At 46.4% G+C, this 11,982-nt stretch overlaps 1 pseudogene; it reads right to left on the bottom strand.

The window, feature by feature from the left end:
* Positions 1-1,825: 1,825 nt before the first annotated feature.
* Positions 1,826-5,499, bottom strand: LOC144605430 (uncharacterized; annotated as a pseudogene).
* Positions 5,500-11,982: the final 6,483 nt, after the last annotated feature.

Here is an 11,982-nt window from a genome sequence, read left to right as displayed (position 1 = left end):
GCATCGATCTGCCTTACGAAGTAATCGGTGAAGCAACTAGTGGCTGCTGGCAAGGTTTGCAATAGTAATTCAGCATGACGAGGATGACTTCAAATCGGTGACGCTTCTGGGCCCTGCCAGCTCATCGACTGCCTTCTCTCAATTATGTGATGGTGGGTATATTTCCTCAGTCACTTTTGTCCCATGCATTGAACTTCATGTTTATGAAATTCGTACCGTTCCCACTTCACACGCAGTTCCGCTTCGTACAATTTGGGCACGACTTCCTCCAAGTTGGTTAGCTATTCTTGCAATGATCCGACAATTATCAGCAAATCGTCCAAGTGGACAGCCACATCCGGGGTTCCGGCTAGCAGGCTTTCCGTTGTCGACTGAAAGACGAAGGTGCAGTAGAAATCAGCTGGCCAGATTTTGGCGACAAAACTAACTGCTGGGAAGTGTTGAACATGTCAGGTTTGGTGCACTGCTTCCCATTAATTATCTTCGTCACACCAAGTCTATTGGAGGAATAGGGTAGATGTTATGAAGAGGGCTGTGTTCCATGTCATCATGTAATCCCTGCATTTAAATTGTGCTTCCGTCAGCCTTAACAACGGAGACGATGGGAGTTATCCATCTCGAGTACTGGAATGAATCGATAATGCCATCATATGAGGAAAGATTGGAAAGACGGGGTCTGGAATTCCTATTCTTGGAATTTACAATGATGAGCGAGGATCTTATAGAAACGTATAAAATTACAAAAGGACAGGACAAGCTAGATGCAGGAAAAATGTTGCCAATGTTGGGGGAGTCCAGGACCAGGGGTCACTGTTTAATATTAAGGGGTAGGCCATTTAGGACTGAGGTGAGGAAAAACATTTTCACCCAGAGTATTGTGAATTTGTGTAATTCTCTCCCACAGAATGCAGTGCAGGCCACTTCACATGATGCTCTCTCTCGAGAGAGTTAGATTTAGACTCTTGGGGTGAACGGAATCAAGGGATTTGAGGGGGAAATGGGAACGGGGTGCTAATTTTGGATGTTCAACCACGATTGGTTTGAATGGTGGGGTTGGCTCGCAGGCCCGAATAGCCTACTCTTGCACCTATTTTCTATGTTTCTATGCGCCCTTTTTTCCAGCGTTTTTTTTTCATGTAGACGCGCTGATCAGTGCAAGAGCTGCCCGGTATTAACTTAAGTGAGGACTTTCACCTCCCACATCTATATCAACCGTGCACAGAGGAGATTTCCTCTTTTCAATTGTGTCATGGAAAATGCCGTAAGCCTCGCTCTCCTCCCATCAGCTGATGTGCTCGCGGATTGTTTACCCACTGGCTTCCGGAATCTCCGGTGTTTTCCCCCATTGCTAGCACATTTATTTTCACCAGCTCGGCACGCTCGTGAGATATGGCCTTTTACTCTGCATTTGTGACATTCAATTTCCCTCACCGGACATTCGCCCGAGCCGCAGTACGAAGATGATTTCTTCACAGGCCAGTCTGTGCGTGGATTGTGATTGTGTTTGCGGTGCCAGCCGGTTTGAACTCTCATTGTCGATATATTTCTCCTACCAACATGACATACAAGCAACCATCGCGTGAATGCTGACGAGGTTGTTTCTTATGAAACATGAATTCGTCATGTGAGGAGAGCTGGAAGATGCTGACGAATATTTTGTCGTTTACAATGCTCGGAAGACTGCAAATTAGCCTCATGAGTATATTTCCACAGCCACGCAGTCGGTGCTATCAACTAATATGACGACGTTCATTCAGAATGAGATGCAAATGTGCATCGTTAGTGATGTGACCTGGGGTCATCAGGTGTTTTGGGTCTCACAACATCAGACACCCTCACCCAGGCGACCCAGCCGGGATTGATCAGGCCCTGACTTGCGTCCCAGCAGCAAACGCCCACGGATCAGCCCCCTTAATCCAAAGCCACCTGGAGGCTTTCTCTGCGGCTTCACTTGCGGATTGAACGGCCCTCTTCTTTGCCAGCCCCGTAATGCCCAACTGGTTGAGGACTTTCCAGAGTGAGCGTCCAGCAAAGCCCCTACAGCGCACCTCTATGGGTCCAGAGCATGTCTTCCAGCCTCCGTCCCGGCACATCTCCACCAGTTCCTGGTACTTTGCGCGTTTCCTCTAATTTGCTTCTTCCATACGCTCTTCGCAGGGCACTGTCAGCTCCAGAATGTTCAGCTGTTTTGTCACTTCGAATGTGATGATCATGTCTGGCCGGAGTGATCTTGCTGTGATTTGTTGCGGAGATTTCAGATGTTTGCCCAGATCGACGTGCAGCTGCCAGTCAGTGGCCGTGCAGAGGAGGCCCGCCCTTGTTTATGGTTGTGGTCGAGGCTTCGCTCCAGCTTTGACAAAAGTGATTGATTTATTTGGGGCGTGGTGGTGTTTGCTGTTACTGATGGTGGTGGCTATGCTCACAGCAACCACCTAGAGCACCTGGTCGGAATAATAATAATAATAATAATAATATATTCCTTTATTTGTCCCACAACGGGGATATTTCCAGTGTTGCAGCAGCAAAGTGGTTAGCAAGAGACATTCATTATCAATACAAATCAAAACAAGGATAAATTGTCGTCATTTATTGTGTATTCCTTTACTGTTACTATTGACTGGTCTCCTGGGAGTAGCGCTGGTTGTGCAGTCTCGCAGCAGCGGGAAGGAAGGACCTCCGATATCTCTCCTTCACACACTTGGGGTGTTATGGCGCCACCGATAGCGACCTTCACCAAGGGACTTTAGGCAGCTGCTGAGGAGGCGTTCTAATGACCCCTCTCCAGTGCAAAGTGGGCAGGAAGGTGTCACGCTCTTGCCCCAGACGTGGAGGTTTGCTGGGCTTGTTAGGGCATCGTACACAGCTTGGACAAGGAACCGGACGCGCTGGAAGTCTGCCAGCATGATGTTTGACCAGGTATGCTCTCCTACCTGCGGTATGCTCTCCCACCTTGTCCACGCTCCCTGCTGCCTGAGCCCCACCGTCCTGCTCACACGCTCTTCTCCACACCTGCTCGGACCTCTTCCTGGATGAGACGTTGTCTCTCCTTGCCCTGGGCCTTGCGAATCTGGGTCTCTGGGAAGTATCCCAAGCCCGATCTGCCAGTTGCTATGACTCCCATCAATGCCTTTTGGCTTCGGCATCACTCTGCCACCTCCACTGCTTTCTCCGCTCTCCATTTCCTCCCTGGTCTCACCTCGACGCCAGCCGATGACACCTTCTGGTCCCTGGAGTCCCTGTACTGTAGGGCTTCACTTGTCTGTGCCACCATAAACTCTTCAGTGAGGCCAACGAATGGGAGCTGCAAGATGTTACTGGTCCCGTGCAGTGCTGCACTTTTGAGGTTGCGGGGAAGGCCAAACCACTTGCGAAGAAAGCCACTGATGTTCCTTTCGAGGTTCTCAACTCTGGTCAATGGAACAGCGTAAACCAGCAGAAGCCACAGAACACGGGGCAGGGAGGAATGCTGATAGATCCCGGCCTTGAATCTGCCAGGCAGGCCTGATCTGTCGACTTTGGTGAGCCAGGCTTCAAGGTCTTCGATGGACTTTTGAATGATGGCAGTCTTTCAGACTTGCGTCAAAGGCTTCCCTAAACTCTTGAAAGGTTTCTCAGTGATGGAAGGAATGGCAGTTCCGGATAAGAAGAATTGGAATTTGTCGATCACCTTCCCCTTCAGCCCCAGGAACCTTGATTTGGTTGACTTGAAACTCATCCTTGCCCATGTGATAAGTTTCTCAAGACCTTGAAGGATCCACCTACTCCCTGGGACCGATGTTGTGGTGATGGTATGGTCGGCCACAAAAGCTCTTATTGGGAGCTGTCGTACACCAGACTTGGTTAGGGGGGCTCTGCATTCCACCTCGGTTGACTTGGCCACCATGTTCATGGCAAGAGCAAAAAGAATAACAGACAGTTATTATTCCTTTTGCAAGCCGATGCCAGCCTGATGTGTCTGAACCAGAAGTCACCCTCGGCCTGAAATTATGGTAATAATCCAGGATCAGGACCTTGATCTCACTGGGAACATGGTGGCGCTGTAGTGCAACCTCAACCAGTCTGTGCGGTATGGACCCATCGTCATTGGCCAGGTCCAACCACAGAACAAGTAGGTCGCCCCTGTTTTCATAGGCTTCTCTGATCAGCTGCGTGACTACGCCAGTGTGATCCAAGCAGCCGGGAACTCCGGGAATCCCACCTACACTGAGGGGTCGATGTAGTTGTTTTTGAGGCGAAACTCAGTTAATATTCCGGAGACAATGCTGAAAAACACCTTCCCTTCGACGCTCAGCTGCGAGATTGACCGAAACTGATTGATGTTCTTTGAGTTTTCCTCTTTCGGGATCCAAACTCCCACAGCGCGCCTCCAATGATCAGCAACTCTCCCCCTTCGACATACCAGGGTCTTCCATATGTGTCGAAAGAGCTCCGGGCAGCGCTTGTACACTATGTATGGTACGCCACTAGGGCCTGGAACAGAAGCTGAGCATGCCGCCTTGATGACCTGCTCAACCCCTTTCACACTCGGCTCCTTCAGATTGAACTCTGTTGTTGCGGGTGGGGGGCTGATGAGAGTTTTGTTAGGTCCAACTCCTGTTCCCTCATCGGGTCGCTCAGGGTGTCATGGAGGAAGCGATTGACTTCATCTGTTGAGCACATGAGGCAGCCTCCATATTATAACCATATAACCATATAACAACTACAGCACGGAAACAGGCCCGTTCGGCCCTATCAATCCACGCCGACCACTCTCCCTGACCTAGTCTCATCTACCTGCACTCAGACCATAACCCTCTAATCCCCTCTTATCCATATACTTATCCAATTTACTCTTAAATAATAAAATTGAGCCTGCCTCCACCACTTCCACCGGAAGCCCATTCCATACAGCCACCACCCTCTGAGTAAAGAAGTTACCCCTCATGTTAGCCCTAAACTTTTGTCCCTCAATTCTGAAGCTATGTCCCCTTGTTGGAATCTTCCCCACTCTCAAAGGGAAAAGCCTACCCACGTCAACTCTATCCGTCCCTCTCAAAATTTTAAAAACCTCTATCAAGTCCCCCCTCAACCTTCTACGCTCCAAAGAATAAAGACCCAACCTGTTCAACCTCTCTCTGTAGCTTAAGTGCTGAAACCCAGGCAACATTCTAGTAAATCTCCTCTGTACCGTCTCCATTTTGTCGACATCCTTCCTATAAAGCCAAAGGGATTGGCAATGAACGCAGCTCCCTTCCTGGATCTCTCTCTTCCTCTTCTCCTGTGCCACTCTGATCTGCGGAGGGTCATAAGCCTTTTCCTCAGGATGTTTCGTAGGTCGGCCAAGGCTTGCTTCTCCTCTTCGGTAGATGTCTTGCACTGGTTTATGAGAGATCGAAGCTCCTGCCGCAGTTGATGTATTGCGGTGGCCCTGCGGTTCATGGCGTAGGTGGTGGGCTTGGCGTTACCTTTCTCACCATGGCCAAATCTTTCTGAGGCATAACTGACAATCATGGCAGTCATTGTTTGGAGTCGGCGATCTGCATCTCCTTTGGCTGTGGCTTCAATGATATTGGTCACGTCTTTGTCAAACTGCAGCCATTCATTCCGGTTGGTGGCTGTGGGCCACAATCCGTTGCTGTGAAACTACTCTGCAGGGGTTGGGAGACTCTGGTGCGTGGAGGGACTGGGCTCTGTGGGGTGAGTCCTGGCCGGGCTCTTCCTGCGTCTCACCAGGTTCAAGGCCTGTGCGCTGCACCTCTTTCTCCTTCTCCGAGCATTTCATTCTGGCCTGGTGGATTTTAAGGCCACGGTGTTTCTTGCACAGCTTCCCGCAAATGCATCTTATACTCGCAGTCAGGTCGTTTGCGTGGGGCAATAACCTTTGGCCCGTCCTATTGGAAATCTCATCGTCCCCGCCTCCCCCCCCCCCCCTCGGGATCTCCCGGGGGTATGTTTCACAAGGCCTTGCTGCAGCTTTTTGTGGTTTCTTTCTCACAAAAGACACAGACTGGTGTGCTAACGCATCCTTTCCCGGGTGCTGTCTTTCCGTGCCGTCAACTGTCTCTCCAGTAGTCACCAAACTATTCTTGGTTGTCACCCAGTTTTCTCCCGACAGAGAATAGATAATATTTCCAGTAGATGCGCAACCAGCCCACTCTTGACAGATGGAATACGAACTGATTCGCAAATTTCTATGCTGTTATGTTCATCATATAGGCATTGGCTTCATCCATATTAGTAAAATGGTTGATGTGGTGTTTCCTGAGAAATCTAGTCAGCGCTTCTTTTGCCATTTACCAGTTGGTTTCGTTCCCATTTTCACTCTCTTCACTGGAAATAATTATGAAGCAACGTAATGCTAAATTTATTGAATTCAGTTTAATTCAACGACTAACTCTAAATTCAACAGGAAAGAACGTCAGCTTAATTTTCTAACATTTTAATCCTTTGTCCACATTGTCTCGTCAGCGTGAGCAACGCTATTTCGGCTGTTTGAAATATTGTTAATAAATTGCAGTATTATGATGTGTACAGTAGCAACAAAACCCAATAATTCTCAGGGTGGGCTTTAACATTGTTCAATGCAATAGGCGAGTCTGCTCACAGTTCATAATGTTAAGTGCAAAACAAGTTGATCCAGCAATTTGGTTGGAAGGACTGGTTAAAGCAAAATGCGGCATGTTAATAATTTAATTATGAAAACCATCAGAGTTGGCGTCCTTTGTTGCACGTAATACATATCCTGATTCCGGTAAAAAATAAGGCGAAACCAATACTTAAGAAGGCGACGACGTGCCAACGTTCTCAAAATTATTAAAGTAGTAAAACGTAGGACCATAATTAGGCCATTCGGACCATCGAGTCTACTCCGCCACTCGATCAAGGAACCGTGAATCTCCACTTTCAAAATAGCCAATGAATGATCTCCAAAAGCATCTGATGCATTCAATTCCACATATTCACCACACACGGATTAAATAAAAATCTCCTCCTCTCCTTTGGAGAGGTGCATCATTTTCTTCGAAGTATATGCCCTCTGGTTCTAGACTCTCCCACTGTTGGAAATATCTTCTCCACATCCATTCTATCCAGGTCCCTCAGTATTCTGTAGGCTTCAATGAGGCCCCCTCTCGTCCTTCTAAACACCAGCGAGTATAGGCTGAGACCCGTCAAACGCACATCATCCGTTAACCCAAACATCAATGGGATCATTCTCGTAAACCTTCTGCGGGCCCTTTCCAACGACAGCACATTCTTCCTCAGATATAGGCCCAACACTGCTGACAATACTCCAACTGAGATCTGACCCGTGCCTTATGGATTCTCAGAATAACATCCCTGCTTTTATATTCTAGTCATATCGAAATAAATGCTAACATTGCATGTGCCTTCCTTCTTACCGATTCAACTTACAAATTAACATTTTTGAAATCCTGCACCGGCACTCCTAATTCCCTTGGTACCGCCGATTTTTGAATCCTCTCCGCATTTGTAAAATAGTATTTGTCTTTATTCCTGCTACCAAAGGGCATCATCGCAAACGTCCCTACGCTGGCATTCCATTTGACACATCGTGCAACTCTCGCCCACCATGAGCAAATCCTTCCGCAGATTCCTCTGTACTACCTGCCTGCCCCTCCACCTATCTCCCTATCATCGCAAACCTGGCCACAGAGTCGTCACAGTCATGATCTAAATCATCGATCAACAACGTAAAGAGCAGTAGACCCAGCGCCGACTTCTGAGCAATACGACGAGTCAGTGGTGGTGGTGGTGGTGGTAGTAGTAGTAGTAATAATAATAATAATAATAATAATAATAATAATAATAATAATAATAATAATAATAATAATAATAATAATAATAATAATAATAATAATAATAATAATAATAATAATAATAATAATAATAATAATAATAATAATAATAATAATAATAATAATAATAATAATAATAATAATAATAATAATAATAATAATAATAATAATAATAATAATAATAATAATAATATCCTTTATTTGTCCCACACCGGGGAAATTTGCAGTGTTACAGCAACAAAGTGGATAGCAAGAGACATTCATTATAAATAAAAATAAAGATAAGGATAATTGTCATCATTTACTGTGGGGTTTTTACGGTTACTGTTAACTGGTCTGTTGACTGGACTGCTGGGATTAGCGCTGGTTGGACAGTCTCCCAGCAGCGGGAAGGAAGGATCTCCGATATCTCTCCTTCATACACTTGGGGTGAAGGACTCTGTCACTGTCACTGTCACTGAGTCTGTCACTGTCAGTCTGTCTGTAACTAGTGAACTAGAAGCAAAACAGAAAAAATATCCCCTTTCTTCACAGTCGTTGCCAACTGCGATTCAGCCAACCTTCTCGTCATGCTAGTATCTTTCCCCCAGTAGCATGGGCTCTCACGGTGTTTAGCACCCTTACGTGCGGCATCTTAACAAAGGTCTTTTGAAAATCCACGTAAAAACTTTCATCGTCTGTCCTTTGTCTATCCTACCACTTTGTCAAATAATTTCTACAGATATGTCAGATAGGATCTCTGCTTCAAAATAAAACCTGTGGATTTCAGCCTACTATATAAAGTGTTTCTACAGTAAATACCCGGAAACCTTATCGTTTAAAATGGTCTGTAAATTCCTCCCAAACACTGAAGTCAGGTTAACCGACCCAAAATGTTCCCTCTTTTGTTTCACTCCATTAGAGTCACGGAGTCTTACAACGTGGAAACAGGTCCTTCGGCTCAACTTGCCCACACCGGCCAACCTGTCCCATCTACATTAGTCCCACTTGCCTGCGTGTGGCCCATGTTCATCTAAACCTGCCATGTGCATGTATCTGTCTAAATCTTTCTTAAACGTTGCGATAGCACCTGCCAGAACTACCTCCCCTGGCAGTTCATTCCATACACCTAACACTATTTGCGTGAAAATGTAACCCCTCAGATTCCTATCAAATCGTTCCCATCTCACCTTACAACAATGTCCTCTGATTCTTGATTCCCCTAATCTCGGCAAGAAAACCTCCGCGTCTACCTGATCTATACCTCTCAAGCTTTTATATACTTCTATACGATCACTCATTCTCCTGCGCTCCAAGAAATATAGTCCTCGCATGCTCCACCTCTCTCTATAGCTGAGAACATCGAGGGCCCACCCAAAAGATCAAAATCCTGCTGTAACTTTTGACAACATCTGCAATTGTTCAATTCATGAACTGCGCTTTGTTCTTGCTTGAAAAGACCTGGGGATCAAACCGGACTAGTATTCCTTGAACGACCACTACTGATGCCTCCTTAATATCTAAAGCTACCTCTTTTCCTGGCGTGCAGTCCTTCTAGTTCATGTGATACACCCACCTTCAGAGCTTTCATCGTCCCAAGCACCGAACTGCTTGAGTAACACAACGGGTCATGCAGCATCTCTCCAAAACATGTGTCGTTTCGGGTCAAAGCCCGTCTTCCTTCGCACCCGATGAATTTCCCCAGCAATTTGTGTCTAACTTCGGTGCAAACCAGAATCTCTAGTTCCTTCCTACATGGCTTCGCAACTACCGCGTTGCAAATGATAGAAACACCACTGAGTCTTCCCACTGATGCTCTGAATTTCTGGAACGTTGCTAATGTCTTGGCAGTGAAGACTGACGAAAAGTAATCTTATTCGATTCATTTGCCATTTCTTGGTTCCCCATTATGATTTCTACAGCGTCATTTTCCAGAGATCCAATGTCCACTCTTATCTCACTTTTATTCTTTACGTATTTTAAGATTTTTTTTGTATTTTCTTTTATATTATATCCTAATTTACCTTCGTTTTTAAAAATTCCCCCCTTTTTGTTCGTTTACGATACGATGCGATAGAACTTTATTCATCCCCGGAGGGAAATTGGTCCGCCAGCAGTCACAGCATACGCAAACTTGAACTTAAAATTAAATTAAAATGTGAATAAAAAATAAAAGACAAGCGACTGTTGACTGGCTGCCGTGTGCACAACGCCTCAATCGGAACGAACGAACCAACAAACGAACGCAGTATTATCCCGTGGGCAGAGGATTCTAAAACCTCCCCCATACCGGATCCGCCTTTGTTCTCCCATCGTCCCTCACAGCGCCCCCGCCCTCCCCGCCCCCCGCCCCACCGCGAGCACGCCGGGACGCTATTGTTCTTCACGGCGGTCCCCCACGCCGGCTCAACATTGTCTGCGTCTCCCCCCTTCTCGCTCATGGACCGCCGAGTTCGCACCGCCGCCGAGGCTCCCGCTGCCGCCGAGACCAAACCTATGTCAAGGCTCCCGCTGCAGCCGCCGCTGAGGCTCCTTCGGCACAGACACGCTTCGCCGCCCGGCTTCTCCGCACTCCCATGTGTGGCCTGTGAGGCGAGTCGGGCCTACCAGGGCGCGATCCGGTCGGTGGCGCGGTTGATCGGGTGACCCACGCGGTTGCTCGGGTGACCCACCCAAACATTTTAGTTTGGTTTTTAAACCAAGTAATCTTCTGTTGGGTTTGGAAAGTTGACCAATCCGCCAGATTCCCATTAATCTTTGCAATATTATGTGCCTTCTCGTGTGGTTTTATGCTGTCTTCCACTTCCTTTGTCAAGAACGGTCGTAGAATTCATCGTACACTTTGCGATGAATAGAGCTTGTGTCTTCCTAACTACTCTCAGACACTCCAGAAATTGCTGCTCCACCGTCTTCCTGCTAGAATCTATTTCCAGTAGTATTGGCCAGCTCCTCCTGCAGGCGTCTGTGGACAACATACCGACACAGGATGAGAAGATGTAGAATTCTTGCAGGTACAGCTTAGAAACTGCAAGGATGAAATACCCTGACGGACTTATTTACAGTTCCCCGAATAGTAGTGAGGTTGTAGGGCACAAATTACATCAGGAGATACAATTGGCATGCAATACAATAAATGTTACAGCGTTCATGGAGGGATTTAAATACGAAGGTAGGCAAGGAAAATCAGGTTGGTTCTGCACCACAAGAGAGCGAATTTTAGAATGCCTACGAGATGGATTCTTAGAGCAGCTTCCAGTTCAGCATACCATAAAAAAGGAATTCTGGATTTTGTATTGTGTAACGAACCGTATTTGATTAGGGAACTAACGATAAGAGAATCACAAGGAGATAGTGACCATAATATGATAAAATTAAACATCAAGTTTTAGTGGGAGAAGGTTAAATCGGACGAGCCGGCATTACTATTCTGAAAAGGTATATATGAGCTGGCTAAAGTTAATTGGAAAGAGGCACTATCGGGAATGGCGGTGGAACAGCAAAAGCATTATTTTGGGGGAATAATTCGGAAAACGCAGGATCTTTTCATTTCTATAATGAAGATATGTACTAAGGGGAGAACGAGGCGGTCGTGGCAGTCATGGGAAGTCAAGGACAGCATAAAACGAAACGAGAAGGCGTGTAGCATTGCAGAGGTTAATGGAAAGCGAGTGGATTGAGCCTTTAAAAAAAACAGCAGAAGATATCTAAAAAGGAAATACGAGAAGAAAATTAAAAATATGAAAGTAAGCAAGCGAATAATATAAAAGAGGATAGCAAAAGTTTCTTCAGATGTATAAAGTGAAAGAAAAAGGCAAGAGTGGACATTGGACCGCTGAATAATGCTGCTGGAGAAATGATAATGGGCTACAAAGAAATGGAAGATGAATTGAAGAACTTTTTTTGCATTAGTCTTCACAGCGAACGGCACTAGTTGTGCCTGAAAACCATGCGAGTCACGGGGTGGAAGCTAATGGAGCGGCTATTGCTAAGGAGAAGGTTTGGAAATTTGAATGTTCGAAACGTGGATAAATCATGAGGACCGGTTAGACTGGACATCAGGTTTCCGAAAGAGGTGACTTTAGAGATTGTGGAAGCAAGAATCACTCGACTCAGGAGTGGATGGATTCTAGCAGGAAGACGGTGGAGCAGCAATTTCCGGAGTGTCTGAGAGTCGATGGATGGAAATGGGCAAATATTTCTCCGCTGT

Source organism: Rhinoraja longicauda, chromosome 24, assembly GCF_053455715.1.
Source record: "Rhinoraja longicauda isolate Sanriku21f chromosome 24, sRhiLon1.1, whole genome shotgun sequence".
Lineage (NCBI taxonomy): Eukaryota > Metazoa > Chordata > Chondrichthyes > Rajiformes > Arhynchobatidae > Rhinoraja > Rhinoraja longicauda.
This window is presented reverse-complemented; position numbering and strand designations above follow the sequence as displayed.